General features: G+C 31.2%; 1 protein-coding gene across 4 annotated transcripts in view; it reads left to right on the top strand.

The window, feature by feature from the left end:
* Positions 1 to 3,031: 3,031 nt before the first annotated feature.
* The window catches only part of Ae2 (Anion exchanger 2), a 68,450-nt gene continuing 51,563 nt past the window's right edge, over positions 3,032 to 19,918 (top strand). For 3 of the 4 annotated variants that reach the window (XM_040712599.2, XM_040712600.2, XM_040712598.2), the window contains exon 1: positions 13,271 to 13,666. The gene's annotated coding sequence lies outside the window, so the exon portion shown is untranslated. Of the gene's footprint in view, positions 3,243 to 3,345; positions 3,706 to 13,270; positions 13,667 to 19,918 lie in introns of those variants that run through there. The other variant, XM_071888975.1, reaches the window with a different exon arrangement.

Here is a 19,918-nt window from a genome sequence, read left to right as displayed (position 1 = left end):
CCTGGTTTCGATCCATCACAATATTGGCCTTATCGGTGTATCAACCATTGAATGTCTTGGTTGTCATTTCAAAATTAAAGTAATTAATAAACCAGCATCCTACCTATTATTAGTTGTAGAACTATCATTGGTCTGTATTACAAACTATTGGAAGCAATATAAAAGTGGGAAATCTTTAGAAAATTTCATATCTCGAGAATTATTTAAATTTTTACTATAATATATATCTCTTTCTGGAGAGATAAGTAAAAATCACAAGGTAACAGAGGTTTATTCAATCCATCATCTTCAGATCTGTTAGCAAGATAATTACATAGAACTCTATATAAACATAAATTAAGATTTTTTCACATGAGTATTTCATGTTTAGAACATAACATCCACTTATTCTTAATATATTATTGATTTCTTCTTACTGATGGTTTTTTTATTATAAAAATATACCTTATATTAAAATAATGGAGTATATTCCCTATCTAAAGAAAATTGAAAAATAGTCATACATGATTAGATGCAGTTGTTCAAAGTTACAAGTCATATACATATAGTTACAAATAATAGTAATAGTAGTCTATCGTATTATATTCATAAACGTAGATCACTGCTTTTTAATCTTGTTGGAGGTACTGAACCCCACCAGTTTCATATAACTATTCACTGAACCCTTCTTAATTGGTCAAGTGGAGCGTGTCATCAGAAGTCATGTGTGTTTTGACCTCCACCGAACCCCTGAGACTGACTCACCGAGCCCCTAGGGTTCGATCGAACACAGGTTAAGAACCACTGACGTAGATAGATATTCACCTTTTTTTTAGAACGGTATTGTATAAAAGTAAGATGTAGTTCCCTCTTTATGTATTTAGTTCCAGGCGCCGTTTACAAGTAGCAAATATTAGATTTGTAGTTAGATTCCTTGTAATCTTAGAGTAAAGTATAAATACGGGGTAGAGTTTTCCATACATTTCTTACGTCATTAACATGTTTTTGCTTACTTCTGTCAAATTATAAAAGTCGTGAGTGGCTCACCTTTATCAACCCTCTCCCTCATGTGACTTATGTAGTCTGTTCTTCGCCCCTCACCTATAAAACTACGTGATTTTTTGTCATTCCCGGTTAAACACGCGGATTAAATTTAAGTGTAATAAATTATGTGCCCTTTTGACCTTTTTCAGAAGACAAAGTATTTTCAAATAGCCTTCTTTACTAATTTTTTTTTTTTCATATTTAATAAATGACATTTTAGTTGACTCACCGCCCTCTCCAACAAAAACAAATGTTGTTTTAAGCCAGACTCTTCATCTTTGCTTTTGAATGACCCCTTTTCTTTCCACAAAAAAACAAACAAACATAGGTTGGTCTTGTTTCCACAAAGTCTTGATGATCTTGTCCTGATTCCGATCAAGAGGTCTTCAACAACACAATCCTAATAGTATAATTGTTAATCATTCATTTACATTTATCAAATTTGGATTTCTATTGCTCCAAGTGATGGCGTAACAAATTGAGAAATAATTAATAGAATTGCAATAGCTAATGGACAGAACTCTCAAGAGTTATTCTCCTGAACTTGATGTGTGTAGGTTTGCGCCCCGGTGATTCCTAGAGAAAGAAATATACTATACATATGTATATTGATATCACTAATAAGATTCCTAGGTTAGATGGATATAATGTTTACTTATACTTAATCAGTGCAACTCCATCTAACCAATTAAAGGAACATTAAAAAAGAATTAAAATAATTATAATTTTATCCATTTATATGGGGTTTTTTTTAAATAAAAAAAACCTGTTTTCCTTTCATGTTTCTACCATGACATGGAGATGTCCCTCAAGGCCATATTAATTATCCATAAGGACATTACCACATAATATATAATATGTTGAAATATGCATATCGTGGGCCTATCGAGCGTAATTTGAATGGTTTGAGATATTAGTTATCAAAGTTTTCAAAATATTAATTATATATGTATTAAGGTTTCTCATTTCCCGGGGAATTTATAATTTCTGTAAGCTCTCAGAAAAACAATTTTAAAATTTTGTAATCCCAGGAAGTTCTGGGATGATATGGGATCTATTTTGATTTTAGAAGCTTGAACCAAGGAAGTGGCGGAACTTTCCAAATGTGTCATGTTTCTTGTTAGCATTAAATTTCACATGGACAGCATTAATTTGTAATTGAAAAAGAATAAGCAAAATTTCAATTAAAGAAAAAAGATCAAATACACTACTTTATCCCTATGAAGGGAGGGATCAAAACGGGTCTTTTTCGTACATAATTTAAAAAATAAATAAAATTATAACTTATCTTCAATTACATATACTTGTAGAAGTATGATTTTCCTTTCGAAATCGTTCCAAAAACTCTTGGAAGATCTTTAAAATTCCTTGATATCGATCGATTTTAGAGAGGTTTAAAAAAAATTATCGGACGATTTTTATCCTAGATAGATGATTGGAATATATATGTTCCATTTCAAACAATTGTCGATATATGCACAAATAACTTGTTGGACGGAAGTTTTACAAATGGAGTAGTAGCGTACTATTCCATGCTATTACTCACTAAACCTTTTTTAGTCTGAGCTAGAAATTGGTACGTATATGTGTCATTTAGAGGGAATGTTTAAATCATCTATCCACAAATTCGTACATATATGATATGGTCTGTTTCAATAAAATGGGAACGCAGTTGTTTTTATTTTCTCCAAGTTATATAACAAATGACGGATATAACCAGGAAATAATTTGGTCCTTCTATGGTTCAAGGATATGGATATTTTATGTCCAATTTTGGATTTTTCATTTTCTCAAAAAATAAGTTTGACCTAAAATAAGTCGACAACAACTCGAAAGTTTGCAAAATGGTTATCAAATTGAAATAATAGCAATGGATTATTACAAAGGATCTTTTCTAATGGACCCCTATTGAATATCCACAATAGGTATACAAAAACAAAACGTAGAATAAGGGAGAGGAGTAATAAAAACCGGTAGATCAGGATAGAGATCTGATAAGCAAGTTACCACACGACTGAACATTGCCCACAAGAGAAGATCTCGAGCCAGTTCTAATAAATAGTTATTTATAAACACTGTAGATAAAGTCTAAAACGGTCGAAACAACCTCAACTGTCTGTCAACGAAATCATCGAGTGCTCACGTCTTTATTATTGAGGCATTATCTGGCTGAAGTTTAAGATAGACATAAATTTATTGATGACTGCATCTGCTTTTAGGTGAGCCCAATTCGGTTGTGGCATAGCCACCATCCAATCTTCAATTTTTTTAGCTCTATTTTAAGTGCATCCCTAATTTTCTGTTCCACGATTTCCCTTACAGTATCACATTTATTAAAAAAATGGAAGGAGGACTCCGTGAGATCCTTACAGAAAGAGCAGAACCTCTCCGTTTCATCTTATTTCGACTTGTTTGTGAAGACTGTTGATGTAGGGAGACGATATCGTAGCCATCTCTCTCTTGTATCAGTAAAAGGATATCTCATGACCGATCTCCATCCCATTTTATCGAGTCCCGTGTCCGTTCTATTCATCTTTCGGGTTCGTTTGGAAACTAAAAGAATATGATGGATTGGATACTTTCATTTCCACGAGCTCCTTTCGAACATATTGTACATTGAGGGCCTCCAACGTAATGTAAAACGAGATGTGTGGACCCATAGATCTTTGTTTTTTGATTCAGGTCATAAAATTTTCTAAATTTGAGTAGTAACTAAATAAAATATCAAAGCAATTTGAAGATTAAATGTCTTTGAAGTAAAGAATCGCTTAAGTTTGTCATATTTTTTTAGATTTCTGCTCAAAATTTGACTGTATAACCTGTTTGTAATTCACAACAGTTCTTAAATCATTTCCCAGCATTTTGATCTTATGATTTGATCATCCATAAAATGTTTGAATGTCGATCATTTCATCAAGACTGAATGATGGTGACTTTAAATGAACCTGTCTGACCTTTATTGCCATTGTTTGACAATAGGAAAAACTTTAATGTATACGATTCTTCATCATTAAAATCCATTGATGATTTAATTAATACTTTTAATTTGACCCCAACCTTAGCAAAATATTAAAAACAAGGAAATTTAAGAAATATATTTTATATTTTAAGAAGAAAACATAAATTTTATGATAATTTTCCACAATGAGACGACAAAACAGTTTGAATAATAAAAACCTAGTGTGATGTCAGTGCTTATTTAGGAATGAAAACTTACCGGACTGTTTAGCCCAGTCCAGTTCAGTCCTAAAAACTTATAAAGTTCAGTCCTCGATGACGTCACTCAACTTTAATTATTCTTTTTTAATCAGTTCTACATAGTACTGACAGTCTTAAAGCTGGTTGGTCGTCGAGTATCCAATTATGTAAGTCTCTTTTATCCATGCACATTCAGCATTATAATTTGAGTTAACGCTATTATAATCATTAAAGGTGACTGAATATTTACCCTACAGAGTATTCCTTGATTAACCACGTCTTTACCTTTATTATGTGTTAATCAACCTCTCCTCCGAACAAAGGGGGGGGGGGAATCAGTTGACAGTTACCCAATTTTTCCTAAGTGTTTAATTATTATTAAATAATTTATGGAAGTTGTTTTCACCTTAATAAGAACTAATTCTAACTCAACCAATGAACGTTGAGATTACTCATTCGAAGGAAAGAACATCGAAAGCAGATAACAATGTTTATTTTTGTGTTAGTGAGGTAACGCCGTATAATATGAGCTAAAAATATACTTTTAGGTGAAAAGTGACCTTTTAGATTTTTGCCCCGGGCCACAAAATGAGGTTAAGACGTACTAACAATAAATTATCCCTCTCCATCTATGTAGGATACACTCCTATATTCATTACTAATATGTACTGCCACCATATTATGACAAAAATTGCAGAGTTACAGACTGTTTTTAAATGCCCCAGGAATACATAACTATGTATATACTTACTAGTTACTAGGTAGGTATGTTTTGATTGTATGGCAAATTTATTAGACAAGCAGGGACTACCTGTTAAGGCAGGTTACCACATTTATCGTGCGTGTACACGTCTAAGTGTAAATATAGGTGCATATATATATATATATATATGATATCGTGAGAAGAGTTGCTCTCATAAAAAAAAGCATTTAATCATTTATATATAGTGATGTTAATCCTGTCAAGACTTTAGTTGGCCAGTTCTTTTGGTCAACTAAGGATGGAATTTTATTTTCCTTAGCAGTTTTCATTATTATTTAATTCCTAAGTAGTGAACATCCTTTCTTAAATCCATTCAATTATGTTCCAAACCTGATCAAACCTATTTATGCGTGCTCATAAAAGAGGGAGCGTAACCCTGAGGATTTATGGCGGAGTTATCATTGTATGTCCTTGTTGTACTCAGATTATAATTGGGGATCAACATCGGAGTAGTTCTAAAAAATATCCTTGTGTATATCATTTTCTCCTTCCTGCCTTGTCACAGCTGATGTAATGAAACGTCATGACACGGCGTTAACTCGCTAACACCAAAATATCCTATGTATTTTGGTGTTAACTGTTGATTCCCTCTTCTCCCTTGATACTTCATGGCTATTTCATAATTTATTCTTTTTGATAAATACAAAAAGTTATAAGTTATTCTATACTTATGCTTCGTTTTCGAAAGAACAGATATACAATTTCTTGTTGATCCCTCGTTTTTTATATCATATATATGTATATTGGCCATTTTATTATTTTGATGAAGAAATTTTGGCTATTTCTTCATCAAAATAATATAATAACTACTCTATTAATAAAATATTACTAAGCAATATTAAAATATAGTACCGAATAAAATACTATATAGATTTTAATTATATGTAATTCATTTTCAAAATGGCGAAGAAATAATATGACAGTGAGGGTCTGTGAGTATATAATAGATAAATGGCAGTTGGTGCGATTAACTTATTGGGCTAACTACCAGATAATTTTGTGCTCTTTTCCTGTATCTTTTTGAAGGAAAGGTTGTGTGATACAATCAAGGTAACGACGTTATTCCGTCTCTTCTCTATAGTATCCTTTAAATTGTCAGGGTTACCATGTTGATTTTTGGTTTCTTCTTTTAACATGCCCATTGTACACAGGATTTTCATCACTATTTATATACTCGTATACCTGTATATACGCTTAGATGTGTACACGCAGTATAGATGTGGTAACCTGCCTTTACGTTTGTATTCTATTTTCTATTTACAAAAAAAAATATTCTTGTTTTTATTAAATAAAGGAACGCTTACATATAATACTTTTTTCATAATATAAAATAATCGTTGGACTCTTAAAAATGATTCTATATCCATTTGCAATATCTATGTAATTACTCGCAAGTTATATATAGAGTAATTATATGTCACGTAAGCATTTGGTCTGCATTCTTGGAAGAAAATGGAGGATAATTATTACTAAGTACATTTTTGAATGTCATAATATGACAATCAAGCATAAGGACTTAAACTTTTACCATCTTACGAGCGTTTTCATCTGACGTCAGCATTGTTGATTTAGGTCATTTTGGGGGTTTGAACAACCAAGTACTATGAAAACCATTTTCCTTAATTAACATTAAGAAAAATAGAGAATTATTGGATGTCAAAATGGAACCAACAAATAAAAGGCCTAAACCTTCCTGTCGGATCAAAAATATAACCTTTTAATGCCTAGTTTTAGTATATATCAGACCCAAATATGTATGTAATAAAAAATTGTTATTACATCCTTATTTTATCTTATTTCCATAGTGTAGGCAATCAATTAACTATTACAATGGAAATAATGATATATTTTTCAATGTGTTGCCTAACAAATCGATCAAAAATAAATAAATAAAAGGTTTGTACAAATATAGCCTTTTTATAAGGATTTTCAGTACATATTACTTTGATTTAATTATAATATCAGTGTTTATCATTGCGTCAAAGTAGTATTTAATCTAGGTGTTAAATCATTTTTTATTCATAAATCCATTTGTGGAAGTTGAATCAAGATTTATCAGAAATGTGTCTATTTGTTGTGTAGTACCAATATCAACTATATGCCCCCAATATGGTGTGGGCTACAATTACAATACAATTTATGACGTCAATGAAAATGCTCTATACATAATATATTGATTTTTTACAGATTTATTAATAGTTAATATTTAACTATTAGCTTTTGTTAGTTATTCAATCTGTGAGGTAAGTGAAATATGTCTCTATGTCTCGAAAATATAAAAGTGAAAGGTTGTTTTTGAAAGCTCTGGAAATACAAGCTACTTATTATTATTTTTTTGGCCAGTGGGCGTAACTTTTTTAGAAACAAATACCTTCCCTTCCCACAGAGTGTCCTAAAATTCATCTCTATCAGTTGTTGCTCTAAAATTATTGAGTAGTTAATATGAGATCAGCTCGTTAGTTTCTCTTAAAATCCCAGAGCTCCAGATTAGATGGTCAGTGGTCCCACTTGCTTAATTGAAAACTGGCAAATAGTCATCTGGCCATAAAAGAATTTGGCTCCAACGTTCTTGAGAATAAGTGATATTTGAATAATTTCTCAGAAGATGTCAACTATTTACTCTTTATCACTTTGATGCTGTTATATGATCCTTTGTTGATGTTTCTCTGTGATTGACTTTATTGTTTCAAAAGGAATCCCGCCCTAGACCAAATTTAGGTCGTTAGCATAGAAGAGACATTTAGGATGTACTTGGATCCCCGAAAAAACAAAGATTTGGTCATCCTGCTGAATATTTGCAAGAAATATGTCGATCCCTACGTTGAACAGCAATGTAGAAACGGGGTCCTCCTACCTTGCCCCTCTTCTATTCTCAAAAGATTACTCTTGATTTCCATAACTCATAATTGTACGGGAACCCACTAAGACTACTCCAACCATTCTAATTATAAAATAGTCGAATCTTATCTGATCTAGCGTACGAATGATGAATTCATGAGATAACGTGTCAAAGGTTTGGCAAAAATCTAGAGCAATCACTGAGATGTTACTCGATGAATCGAGGAAGTTCTGCGCCAAGAAGGGAAAATTCTCCAAAAGTTTACCCTTTAGAAAGCTGTACTGAGAGGCGTACGCATTTGTGTCTGGCATACTACTTATTTTGTTAGTCGATACATAGGAGAAAATTTTGTATATAGAATTTTGTATGATTAAAGGTCGGTAGCTCTTGAGGTCTCCAGGATCCTTGCTAGCATTTTTGACAATGACATTTTTAATCTCAAAGTATTTCAAATGTTTTTCTGTTAGATATCTGCTTCTGATATCTCAGCAACATAGCTTGGTTCACACCTCACAAAAGGCAGATGTATTCGTCTGGCATCTCCTGCATTTATTATTCTTCTGGCAATCATAACAAGAGTACAGTTTAGAGTAGAAATTATTTATTTCAATGCAGATGTATTCCGGCTCACCAGATTTCATGCCATTGTTATCAGATAGACTAATTTAAAAAAAATGTGGTTTTTTTTTTTGTAATATTGTCTCGCCGCACACACTGCAGTCTGGAATGTACAGGGTCATCAATGTGGTTAATTTCCATTTTGACTATATATTTGGTCTAACTCGGCTTTTTTTCGTGAGTAAGAATGCTCTTGGAAATAGATTCGATTTTGTTTAAGTTTTCGTAAGAACAAATCCTTTTCTTCTGCACAAAACTTTTTTCATATGTAATATTGATTGCACAAGCAGAAACACATTCCCCTCATACTGTAGCTTACGCGATACGTCCAGAATTATGCTTGCAATTCCTTCATTAACTTTGGGATCCTCCATGATGCTCGACTTAAGTATCAACTGCTTTTTATGTCTGAGTTCCTTCAACTGGGGTTTTTATACTTTGTGAATTTCTTTGTGATCTGAAGGTTTAGCATCTATTACGTCATAAGAATCAATTGCATCTCCTACATATCCCTTCATCAGGAATAAGTCGATTTTTGATGACACTGGATTAGAAATCTTGTACATAGAAAAGAAGGTGTAATTTAAATTGTTCATTTTGCATCCTACGTCATTAAAACCGATGGACGTAATAATAGACGATAGTACTTTTGTGGATTGAGGATGGGAGTTTGCTGCCTTGCTTTTTGTATCTCTTGTCCTTTTTAGTTTCACGTTAAAATCTCCTCCAATAATTGTTGGCCTGTTTGAGATATAGTGTGCAGAAGCTTATCTTAGTTTAAATCCAAGTCGTTAGTGATTGGTCAAAATAGACCAATCACTTCAGAGAAAGAGAAGTAACATGGTGGATTGGTGTAATGAAGCAAGCAACTTATTTATTATGTTCTTAATTATGTAAAACCTAGACTTGTTTTATGATGCACGAACAAATTTATTCGAGACACAGTGACTTGCTACATTTTGCCTCATCATTGTTCATAATATAATTAATATCTGTAAGAATATATACATATGTTATAACCTTACATACATTTACTGTTGTTCCTAATATCGGGACCAGTGATATAACTAGTTTGTTTCGATTCTTGTTTAGGACTGTATAACAGTGGGGTTGTTTAATTTAATCATTTGGATGGGCTTAGCTTAAAAATTATCAACACCGTAATATAATTAATTATATAAATAGGTTATTTTAAAAATATATATTTATGATATAAATAATTTGGGGATCAGAAACTTTTGGAGGGACTTGAGCCCTCAAACTGTCCCAGCAACGCCACTGCTGAAAATTAAAGTCCCGTCTAGTACAGACCCGGTCCCGTTCAAAGCGGCCTATTTAGGGGCGTCCGCAGGAGGTAGGCTGGAGGGGCTTTACCCCCCCCCCAAAAAAAAAAATAAAAAATAAAGGGAAATATTGTTTGTACTAAAAATTTTCTTGGTCTGGATGAAAAAAAAATTCGCGAAAATATTTAAAATTTAATTTTTGAAAAAAAAAAATATATATATTTTGCAAACATTTGTAGATTTTTGAATTTTTTTCCAAAAATTAAACTTTCTGTCAATAGGTATATATTTTTGAAAAAAAAATCCGAAAAATTTAATGCTAGGAATTTTTTTTCAAAAATTGTAATATTGTATATTACTTGATATATTAATATTTTTTTTGGACTGCTGTGGATTTTTGAAGTTTTTTTTCAAAAGTTTATTTTTTTGTGATTAGTTATGGATTTTTTCCAAATAAAAAAGTTCCAAATAATTAATATTTGAAATTTTTTTTACAAAAAATTTAATTTTCTGAAACTTTTTTCCGACCAATTTAATGCTTGAGCTTTTTTTTTTTTCAAAAAATGTAATATTTGGTAGATTCATATTGTAATATTTTTTGTGGACAACTATGGATTTTAACTTTTTCCAAAAAAAAAATTTTTTGTGAATAGAAATAGATTTTTTTTTAAATTGCAAAAATTTAAAATTTGAAATTTTTTGATTTAGTTTTATTTATTTTAACAGCTGTGAATTTTTCTATTTTTTTTCAAAGAAGTAGCCTTTCTGTGAGTAGGTATCGATTTTCGAAACTTTTTCCCGAAGAATTTCATGCTTGGAATTTTTTTTTGATATTACTTGATATAATAATATATTATTATTTTTATTTAACATCTGTGGATTTTGAATTTTTTTTTCAAAAATTTAGTTTTCTGTGATTAAATATGGATTTTTTTTTATAAATCCAAAAAATTAATATCGGGATTTTTTTTTGTGAATATCTAGGAATTTTTGATTTTTTTTTCAAAAAATTTAAAACAAAGCTAAAACCCCTGCTATCAGACTTAAAAACTTTAGTCCTTTATGAAGTCACTCAACTTTAATTATTTCAAATATCAGTTCTAGTATTGACAGTCCTAAAGGCCGTTCTTAAGACTGGACAGGACCGAATAAGTAAAATATAAATTAATAAAATTAGAAAAAAATGTTCGGAGGTATGAACACATTCATCAAGGGAGACCAATGGATTGGTTATTATGTTTTGAATTGTTTAATGTGTGATTGTCTTATATGATTTTTTGATCATTGGAATGATTAATTGTTTTCAAGTGTGGGTCTTGGCTAGGAGATCTAATTTTAATCGAAAATGCTTGATGTATGCCAATGCAACGTAATTCCTTCTTGCATATCATATCATATTATTTTAAGTTTTGTATAGTTCTTTATTCAAATATATCTACATATATGATAAAAATAAAGATAAAAAAAATAGAATTTTGATTAAATATTAAATCATTAGAATAAATGAGCGCGCCCTCCAGACTTTTGAACACTAGGAGCGTATAATAATTTTTAAAATGTTGAAAAATTTTAAGAATAAAAAAAGAGTCAAATGAGGCAACTGGCAAAAAAAACCCTGACTGTTATAGAATTTAAAGTTTATATCCTTGGATATTGATTAAGTTACAGTGTTGATCAATAATATTATAATGATATTGGCGTACTGAGACATTTAAAACAGTTCTATACTCAATTGAAATACAGCGTTTTAACAGATGTCACAAATGAACTGACAGCGCCATGGATGTAAAGGATAAATATTAAATTTTATATCATATAGATATCCATAGATTCATTGTGATGTCGTGTTACAACACTTTATTGAAACCGGGACTTGCAACGTCATTAAGTCATAAAAGTATTCAACTGGAAATGACGTAACCCCTACAACTTCTGAACCTCCCTATTTTATTACCAACAAAATTGTTGGAAAAAAAGACATCATATCCCAACTCTTTGTCCCTGAACTGTGCATATGATTTGCTAGGTTTGTAAGCTTTTTTTGTTGTTGTGAACTTGAACAGTGTTTTTATTTTATTTTCTAAAAATGCTATCTTCATTCTTGCACGGCGTTATCTGTATATTATCACGCAACCTTTCCTCCAAAAAGAATCAAAATTCAAATCTACATTGTATTTTATATATCGATACTGTGTTATAATATTGCTTAGCCATACATTATTAAAAGAGTAGTTATAAGTAGTAGTAAAAATAGCCAAAATTTCTTCATAGAAATAATAAAATAGCCAATATATATATTATATAAACGACAAAGGATCAACAATAAATTGTATTCCTGTCCTTTTGGAAACGGAGCATAAGTGAAAATTCATTGGCGTAACTTATTACTTTATTTATTTATCAAAAAGAACCAATTAGGAATTAGCCATGACTTATATAGCGAGAGGAGATAATTGACAGCTGAAAACAAAATACATAGGATATATATCTAACCCCAATTATCTGTACTCATTAATGTAAGGCTGAAGATTTGTTGAAGAGTAATAAGAGTCCGTCCTTCTTGGCCTCAAAGTAGAATTGAGGATGGAAAACATAATAATTCCACTCTAAATCAATGCTAGATACGGAGTGGGACATATGTTCATTTTTCTTCTCTCATAGCAGCTTGTAGGTAGTATGATGAAGCATCATAAAAGCTAGGCAGCTCAAAATCCAAAAACATTATTCAGATCGTCATTGTTACCATGTTGATTATCTGTTTGTTTTTTTAATCCCCAAAATGTCCGCAATTTACAACCTTATGAATATTGGTATGAATGACCACACTACATACTTTAAATAATAAACAAACAATGTTGTTCCCTTATCGGTATAGCGGTTCTGGTTTTTGAACCGCTAGAATCGGAATCGATAAAGTCTAGCCAAGACTGCAATATATTGCTTATCGGTCTTTCTTCTGGATTATGGATCCATGTCTGCTACTTTTAGCTGAGGCCTCTTTATACGAAACATATGTACTAATCCTCAATTCTCCATCTTCATGCACCCACCATTGTTTTAAAAAACCTCTTTTGGGGCCACTGCTGGATCTTGGGGGACTACGCACTCTGCGTATAAGGTAACTGCGGTCCTCTTTGTATCTAATATTATTTCCTGTACCCGAATTTTCTAGCCGAGCCCCTTGTTTTAAGTGCCTGTTACCAAATATAAAGCTGTATAAAAAAGACCTGAGATCTAAGTCGGAAACCGAGGGTCAGTCCGAAGGAACAGCTGAACCAGAACCAAGCAACATCATGTAATGTTACATAATCAAAAAGTGACATGAAATATTTATCAATGTTATTTTACCTCACTCGAAGGTAAAGCGCTAAGAAATATGAATATTTCCATTCTATGCTCTGCTATGCTATCTATGCATTTAAAGAATGTAAACATTGACGGACTCAATTTGGGCGTATACCTCCCATTCCTCGTTGTTCTCTCTCTCTCCTTTTTATATACTCTACAAATGCGTGTACTTCATTTCTTCTCCCTCTCCGCCTTCACATTATCTTTCTGATTTTTACCTTGCATGCATTGCTTCAAAAGCAGCAATGCTTTTGAAGCAAATAATTATAATAATGCAATTCTCCTTCATAGTATTTCTTCCATTAGATTAGAAAGCAGGGTGCTCGTTTTCTCACTATTACAAGTTACAACTACTTACATTCCTGTTTCGTACAACAAAAACAATTGCCTCCCGCGTGTCTATATGTGTGCATATTCATTTATCCTTAACACACAAAATATCTGAGTGGTGACCTACTATACATACAATTACTCCAAATTACAAGTAGTAAAGCAGCTGCAAAAAAACACAACAGGGATTTCCAGAAGCCTATGAGAAGATGCTAAATAGTCGGCACTTCCATTCCGTTTAACCAGAAGTCTACGACGTTTGAGGTAAGGAACACTTTAATTTACATGTATATAGATTGGAAGGAACCCTGGTTATATTTAATAGTTTTGAATCCCAACACTAGGGGTTCCCCTTTGAATATACTAAAATTATTAAATGTTTGATAGTTAACGATTTTCAATGCTTCGTGAGCACGTAGCAGTCTGACACTTTCATACGTTTCCTTACTCAACTAGTGCAGGTTAGCTGCGATCAAATGTACTTGGGGCTATTTTTTCGGGCCCACAAAAACTCGGGGCAGTACTTTTTAAATCTGCAAAATACGTTGAGAACCTATTAATTTATATGTTCAAAATATTTTTTACGGAAATTTTTCACAAGGGACGGTGGGATCAAAAATAACACTCTGTCATATACAACCTTAAATCATTATTGCAAGGATAGATTATCTATTGGAACGCTATTTTCCAAATAATTGTTTATATGTATTAAAATATATATGTACTAGAAGTGTAGTAAAATAAGAATTCCTTTGCTTGCAAAGAAATTGCCACCTTGAGTATGTTAAAGACAACTTACACGGTGATGTTTGATCCTTTCGTACTTAGAAGACAAAAATGTGATATTTTTATATTATACAACAAACTATTAATATCTTAGATTATAATTTAAAAAAATTGGGAATGATTGAATGATTCTTTTTTTTTTTTTTTTTTTTTTTTTCACGACTCCCTGTAGTCATCTTCATTGTATCTATTAACTTTTCCTCCACTATAAATAAAAAGAAAAAAATTGCTAAATATTTATTTGCAGTTAACCAATTCTTTCCAAGTATTGCCAGTCTATTGTTAATTTAATGGAGTAGGGATCTTCACTTAACTGCTCAGGGATATCCAGTGGATTATATTTATTTAATTATTATTATTTTTGGAGGGGAGGGTCTTGGTTTTTGGGCTGTTTTTTTTAGAAAGAAAATCCAAAAATTATATTTTTTTGGAAAAAAAATTCCAAAATGAAATTTCATATATTAAATTTTTTCGAAACAAAATTCAAAACCCACAGCTATTCACAAAAAAATTAATTTATTCAAAAAAAATTTCAGATCTGAAATTTTAATGGAAAAAAATTTCTAAAATCCTCAACTATTCCCAAAAAATGAAATTTTTTGTGAAATTTTTTTAAAAATCGACAGCTAATCAGACAAAATTAGATTTTTTAGGAAAAAATTTAAAAAGTCCACAGCTAATCACACAATAAATTTTTTGGAAAATAAATTCGAAAATTAAATTTTCTTGTCAAAAACAAAAATTCCTTAATTTGGGGAGGGCTACAGCCCCTCCAGCCCACTCCCTTTAGATGCCTCTGCTCCTTAAGGAAAAGTTAGCCTAAAACATTGACATAAGTCTTTGGTTACATAAAATGGATAAAGACACGACCTTGCCATAAATATGCACTTTCCGTTAACTTTTGAAAAGAAAAGAGACAAAAGAGGCCATAAGTATCATGGAATTGAAAAAAAAAAATTGCATTCTTAACAAGGTAAATTTTATGCCTATTACGACTACTAGGCAGTATCTTAAAAATGCATACATATATAATTATTGACGGCTTAGAAATTCCATATACACGACTGCAATTCATGATATTTAGTCATACTCGTACAAATCTAATAAAACAAAGCGCAGTATGTACATGCAAAAAGTGCATCAAAGTCATAATCATAAATGATTCACCGCCTTTCCCTTAGTGTTGTTGTATCCACTTGAATGGATTGAATCGAGTCGTTAAGGATCAACTTTTGAAATTCAAATTAATCAAATTAAAAAATGGGGAAAAAGAAAGATGAATAATTGAATAACAATGTATCATTTACTCATTTACAATACTCATTTATATGTGACTTTAACTGTGAGATCGTATAACTATCACAGTTCAGGGGCCGTCCGTAGGATTACATATTATATATATTTTAATTTTGGAGGGGTCGGCGGAAAAAAAAATTGTATAAAGGATGAAAAATTGAAAAAATAAATTTCAAATATTAATTTTATTTGGAAAAATTTCAAAAATCTACAGCTATTCACAAAAATTATTTTTTTTTTGAAAAAAATTCTATTATCTTCAGCTATTCACACAAAAATAATTTTTTTAGGAAAAAAATTCAAAAATCTATGGCCATTTTAATAAAATAAATTTTTTTGAGAAAAAATTTCAAAAAAACCTGGAGCTGTTCACAACAAAATGAAAATTAATTTAAAATATATAATGTAATTTATTTTTTTCAAAAATACAGAAAAAATTTCGAAAATTAAACTTTAAATATTACAATTTGTGGGGAAAAAAATCAAAAATCCATTTCTATCGCAAAATATTTAAATTGATTGGAAAAAAATTACCAAAATTGAATTTTTATACATTAAATTTTTTCGAAAAAAATTCAAAAATCCTCAGCTGTTTAAAAAAAAATTAAAATTTTCGGGATAAAATCTAATTTCAAAACATTAAATTTTTGGAAAAAAAAAATTCGAAAATTAAATTTTCTAGTAAGAATAAAAAATTTCTTTTTTTATTCGATAATTTAATTTTTATTTAATTTGGATCCATGATTTTTTTATCTTAAACTTTTTTGGTAACCTTTTTTTGAAAAGACATTTTTTGATGATCTTGATAATCTTGTGTTGGGTAAAAAACTCATTCAGATACAGAAGCTCATCGAAACTCAAACATATTTTTTTATGTAAAAATTGAAAATCAACTAACTATTTGAGTTGAGTCGACACATTACTAATTTTCACAGAGGGAGAGTTTCGACGAAATTCGCAAAAATGACTTATCACATTATTTAACACATACATATGTTGTATAGAGACGAAATTTGATACCTTTTCTTATAAAAATTAAATATGTATATTGTTTTAAGAAGAAATATTCATAGTTTAACAGTTTTTTATTAATAATAGAAATATATAATGGCTATTATCTTGGGAACAATAAAAAAAAATCAAAGTACTCAGTACATTGCTAATTGAACTCAATTAAACACTACTTAGAGGAACACATTTTCTTTGCATTTTATACCTATCTTTATTAGACTGTTTTCGGGGCAGGACCTTTTTTTTTTTTTATTTGACAAAACTTTTACAATTTTGCAAACGATTATTGAACAACTGTTTTTAGAATAGACAAATTTCACAACAATGAATCAATTAAATGTTACAAAAAAACAACAACACATACATTTATTCGACAAATTTAACAACAAGATTTTAATCAGAGGGGTGGATCAGCACTCCGTAGTCACAATTACTATCGCTTCCTCTGCCTTTCACAAAGACCTTTTTCTATTGCAAACTATCCAAAAACTGACTGGAAAACTTTGAATCCTTTACCGGCTATAGAAAGAGTACTGAGACCTGCCTCTAAGTAGTCAATAAAATACTCAAAATTGATCAGGATGATGTTGTACATAAAAAAATTTATTTTATAATATTATTTACTACATATAACAATGCACATTAGTTATGAATCTGGCCCCATCAGTCTCAATGACATCCGCCAACCGCCTAAAGAACCCCTTGCATATAGAAAAGGATCGTAGTCCTTTTTCATGATCCTCCACTGCTGGTTAACAGAGATCTTCAGGGCATCAATATTCGGATGGCGGACATTCCATGTTTTTTTCTCAATTTTGCCACCAAATAGAGTAATCCAGTATATTCAGATCTGGGCTCTGAGGGGGACAAAGGTTCTTGCACCAGATATTCATGTTGCTACCCATCCAGTCTTGTACAATATTAGCAGTACGGGCCGGTAATACGTACGGTGCCTTGTTCATATTATTGGTGATCAATCGGATGGGACCACATTTTCCTTCAAGACAATCAAGTAGGCAGCCGTGCATAACCGGTATCCAACAGGAAACCAAATTGTGGGCATTTTTTCTCCAGTTGATGCCACAATACCCAACATCATCACAGATGTTTGGTCTTGGTGACTGTCCTGATGCTGTTGTCAGCATTGCCAAAACATAATACCCGATCATTTAAGTGTTGTTGACATTGCCGAAGATGCAATTCTTTTTGACATTGTTGTTGTTGGAATGACCTCTCAACTCTTCTAAGCAACCTTCCTCCATCCTTTCGGATGACCTTGCCAACAGTAGAGCGATGCACATTCTTTTTCTTGTCGTACTCTGACATCTTCATCCTTGAATTGACCTGAAAGGCCTCCATGATGTCTTCAGGCTTCACTTTGGAGGGCCTTCCACTCTTTTGTTTATCCTTAAGGTTGTTCCCATCAGCCAAACGATATCTGACTGTAACCTTAATGCCTTCATGATGTCCCAGGTGATCCTTCCGGCGCGGGTTCAATTGCCAAAGATGGATCTTCTTGCCTCCATCGCGACATATACATAATTTTTGTACATCAATCAAAAGCTTAGAATCTAGAATAACAAAAAAGAAAAATTATTCCATAAGCTATTCAAAAATAATCGCAACTTTAAGATTTAATTAACAACACCTATTCAAAACTTTATTTATAGAAGGTCTCAATACTTTTTGCACACCCGGTAAAGTTAAAAAAAATTGTAGTCTTGATTTTAATGCTAAAAGGGGGCAATGACTTGCAATTTCCGTTTTTTATCAAAGATACTTTTTCTCCTTTTTATTCTACAGCTATTCCTTCAACAAGGTTTAAATGTTGATAGATATATATCTTATTGCATTCGCCAATGAATTTGAACAGAGACTATGTAATCGACTCATTTTGTTTGTGTGTTTGTTTGTAAGCAGAAGGAGGGGAGAAAAAAGTTATTGACCAATTTTGTTAAAACTTTGTAGTAACACCAAAAAGGCCAAAGTCACACATACGTTGAAAAAGAAACAATAACGCATAACTTTGAAATTTTTTTTGATACATAACTCAAATTAGATTTTACAGGGTGTCTGCAGGGGGTTGGTTGGAGGGGTTGTAGCCTGTCCCCCTCCCCCAAGTTAAGGAAATTTAATTTTACAAAAAAAACAACACATAATATTATTTTTTTTTATTATTTGAAATTTATTTTATTTTAATTTTTCAAAAAAAGTTCATCTTTCAATTTTTTGTTTCATACAATTTCATTTCATTTTTGAATAAAAATTTAATTTTTCATGAATGGCTATGGATTTAAAAAAAAAATTCCAAACATTCGATATTTTAAATTGAATTTTTCAAATTTTTTGTGGAAAAAAAAAAATTAATTTTTTTAAATAGCTGTAGATTTTTGAATTTTTTTCTGAGAAAAAAATAATTATTTGATTCCTTTTTCTTTTCAAAAAATTTAATATCTTGTGAATAACTATGGATTTTTGAAAAAAAATTTATATTCGAAATTTTATTTTTGTAATTTTTTGTAAACAGCTGCTGATTTTTGAAATTTCTAGCCAAAAAAGTGAATTATTCGTAAACTGATGAAGATTTCGGAATTTTTTTCCAAGAAATTATATTTTTTTGAATAGCTATGGATTTTTGTTTTTTTTTTTTTTAAGCAGTGGATTTTAGATTTTATTTTCCAAAAAATTTAATATTTGAAATTTAATTTACGAAATTTATTTCCAAAAAAATTAATCCAAGCCCCCTAAATATAATCCTGAATCCTGCAGACACCTCTGTTTTAGGGGGAAGTTTTGGGCTTTAATGAGTGCACATTCTATTTAAATTTCCCTTATCTGTATCTTAGATATACCACGAGAAAATGCAATTCCTTGTTTGGTAGACTTGTGATAACTCGATTTCGACGATTTTTATTTGATTGAAATAGTATGAAATATATTATATCTATTATTATAGCCAATCCTAAGTTAATAGCATGTATTCCACTATTGCACGATCCTTCAAGGACACAGACATAAAGCTGCATTCTGAACTGGCTTTTGTGGTACGTACAGCTCGAAGAAAACCGAAGCCATTCATTATTGAGTAAATAGAAGCAACTGACTGTTACGATTGAAAGACCCATGCAGGAAACCTCAAAGTTATCAAGGAAGGAGTCGTCGTTGGAGACGGAATCAACTGGAAATAAAGCAAAAAAAAATCAAAGTCACAAAAAAATTTCCACTATCCATTTTTTGTAGGGTCTTCAGACGCAACGAAGGGTCTCTTTGAACAGAGTCTGCTACCCCAGCGAGGTATCAACATCCAACTACATCCAGGTGTTGTGTATAACATGGCGCAAAAATTTGCATAAGCGAAATACAACGACCCAAAATCCCTATGGACAGCTATTACTCTCTTGATCCACATCATAGAGGCAAGAA

Source organism: Lepeophtheirus salmonis, chromosome 5, assembly GCF_016086655.4.
Source record: "Lepeophtheirus salmonis chromosome 5, UVic_Lsal_1.4, whole genome shotgun sequence".
NCBI lineage: Eukaryota > Metazoa > Arthropoda > Copepoda > Siphonostomatoida > Caligidae > Lepeophtheirus > Lepeophtheirus salmonis.
Note: the sequence above shows the minus strand (reverse complement) of the source record. Positions and strands in the feature narration are given on the sequence as shown.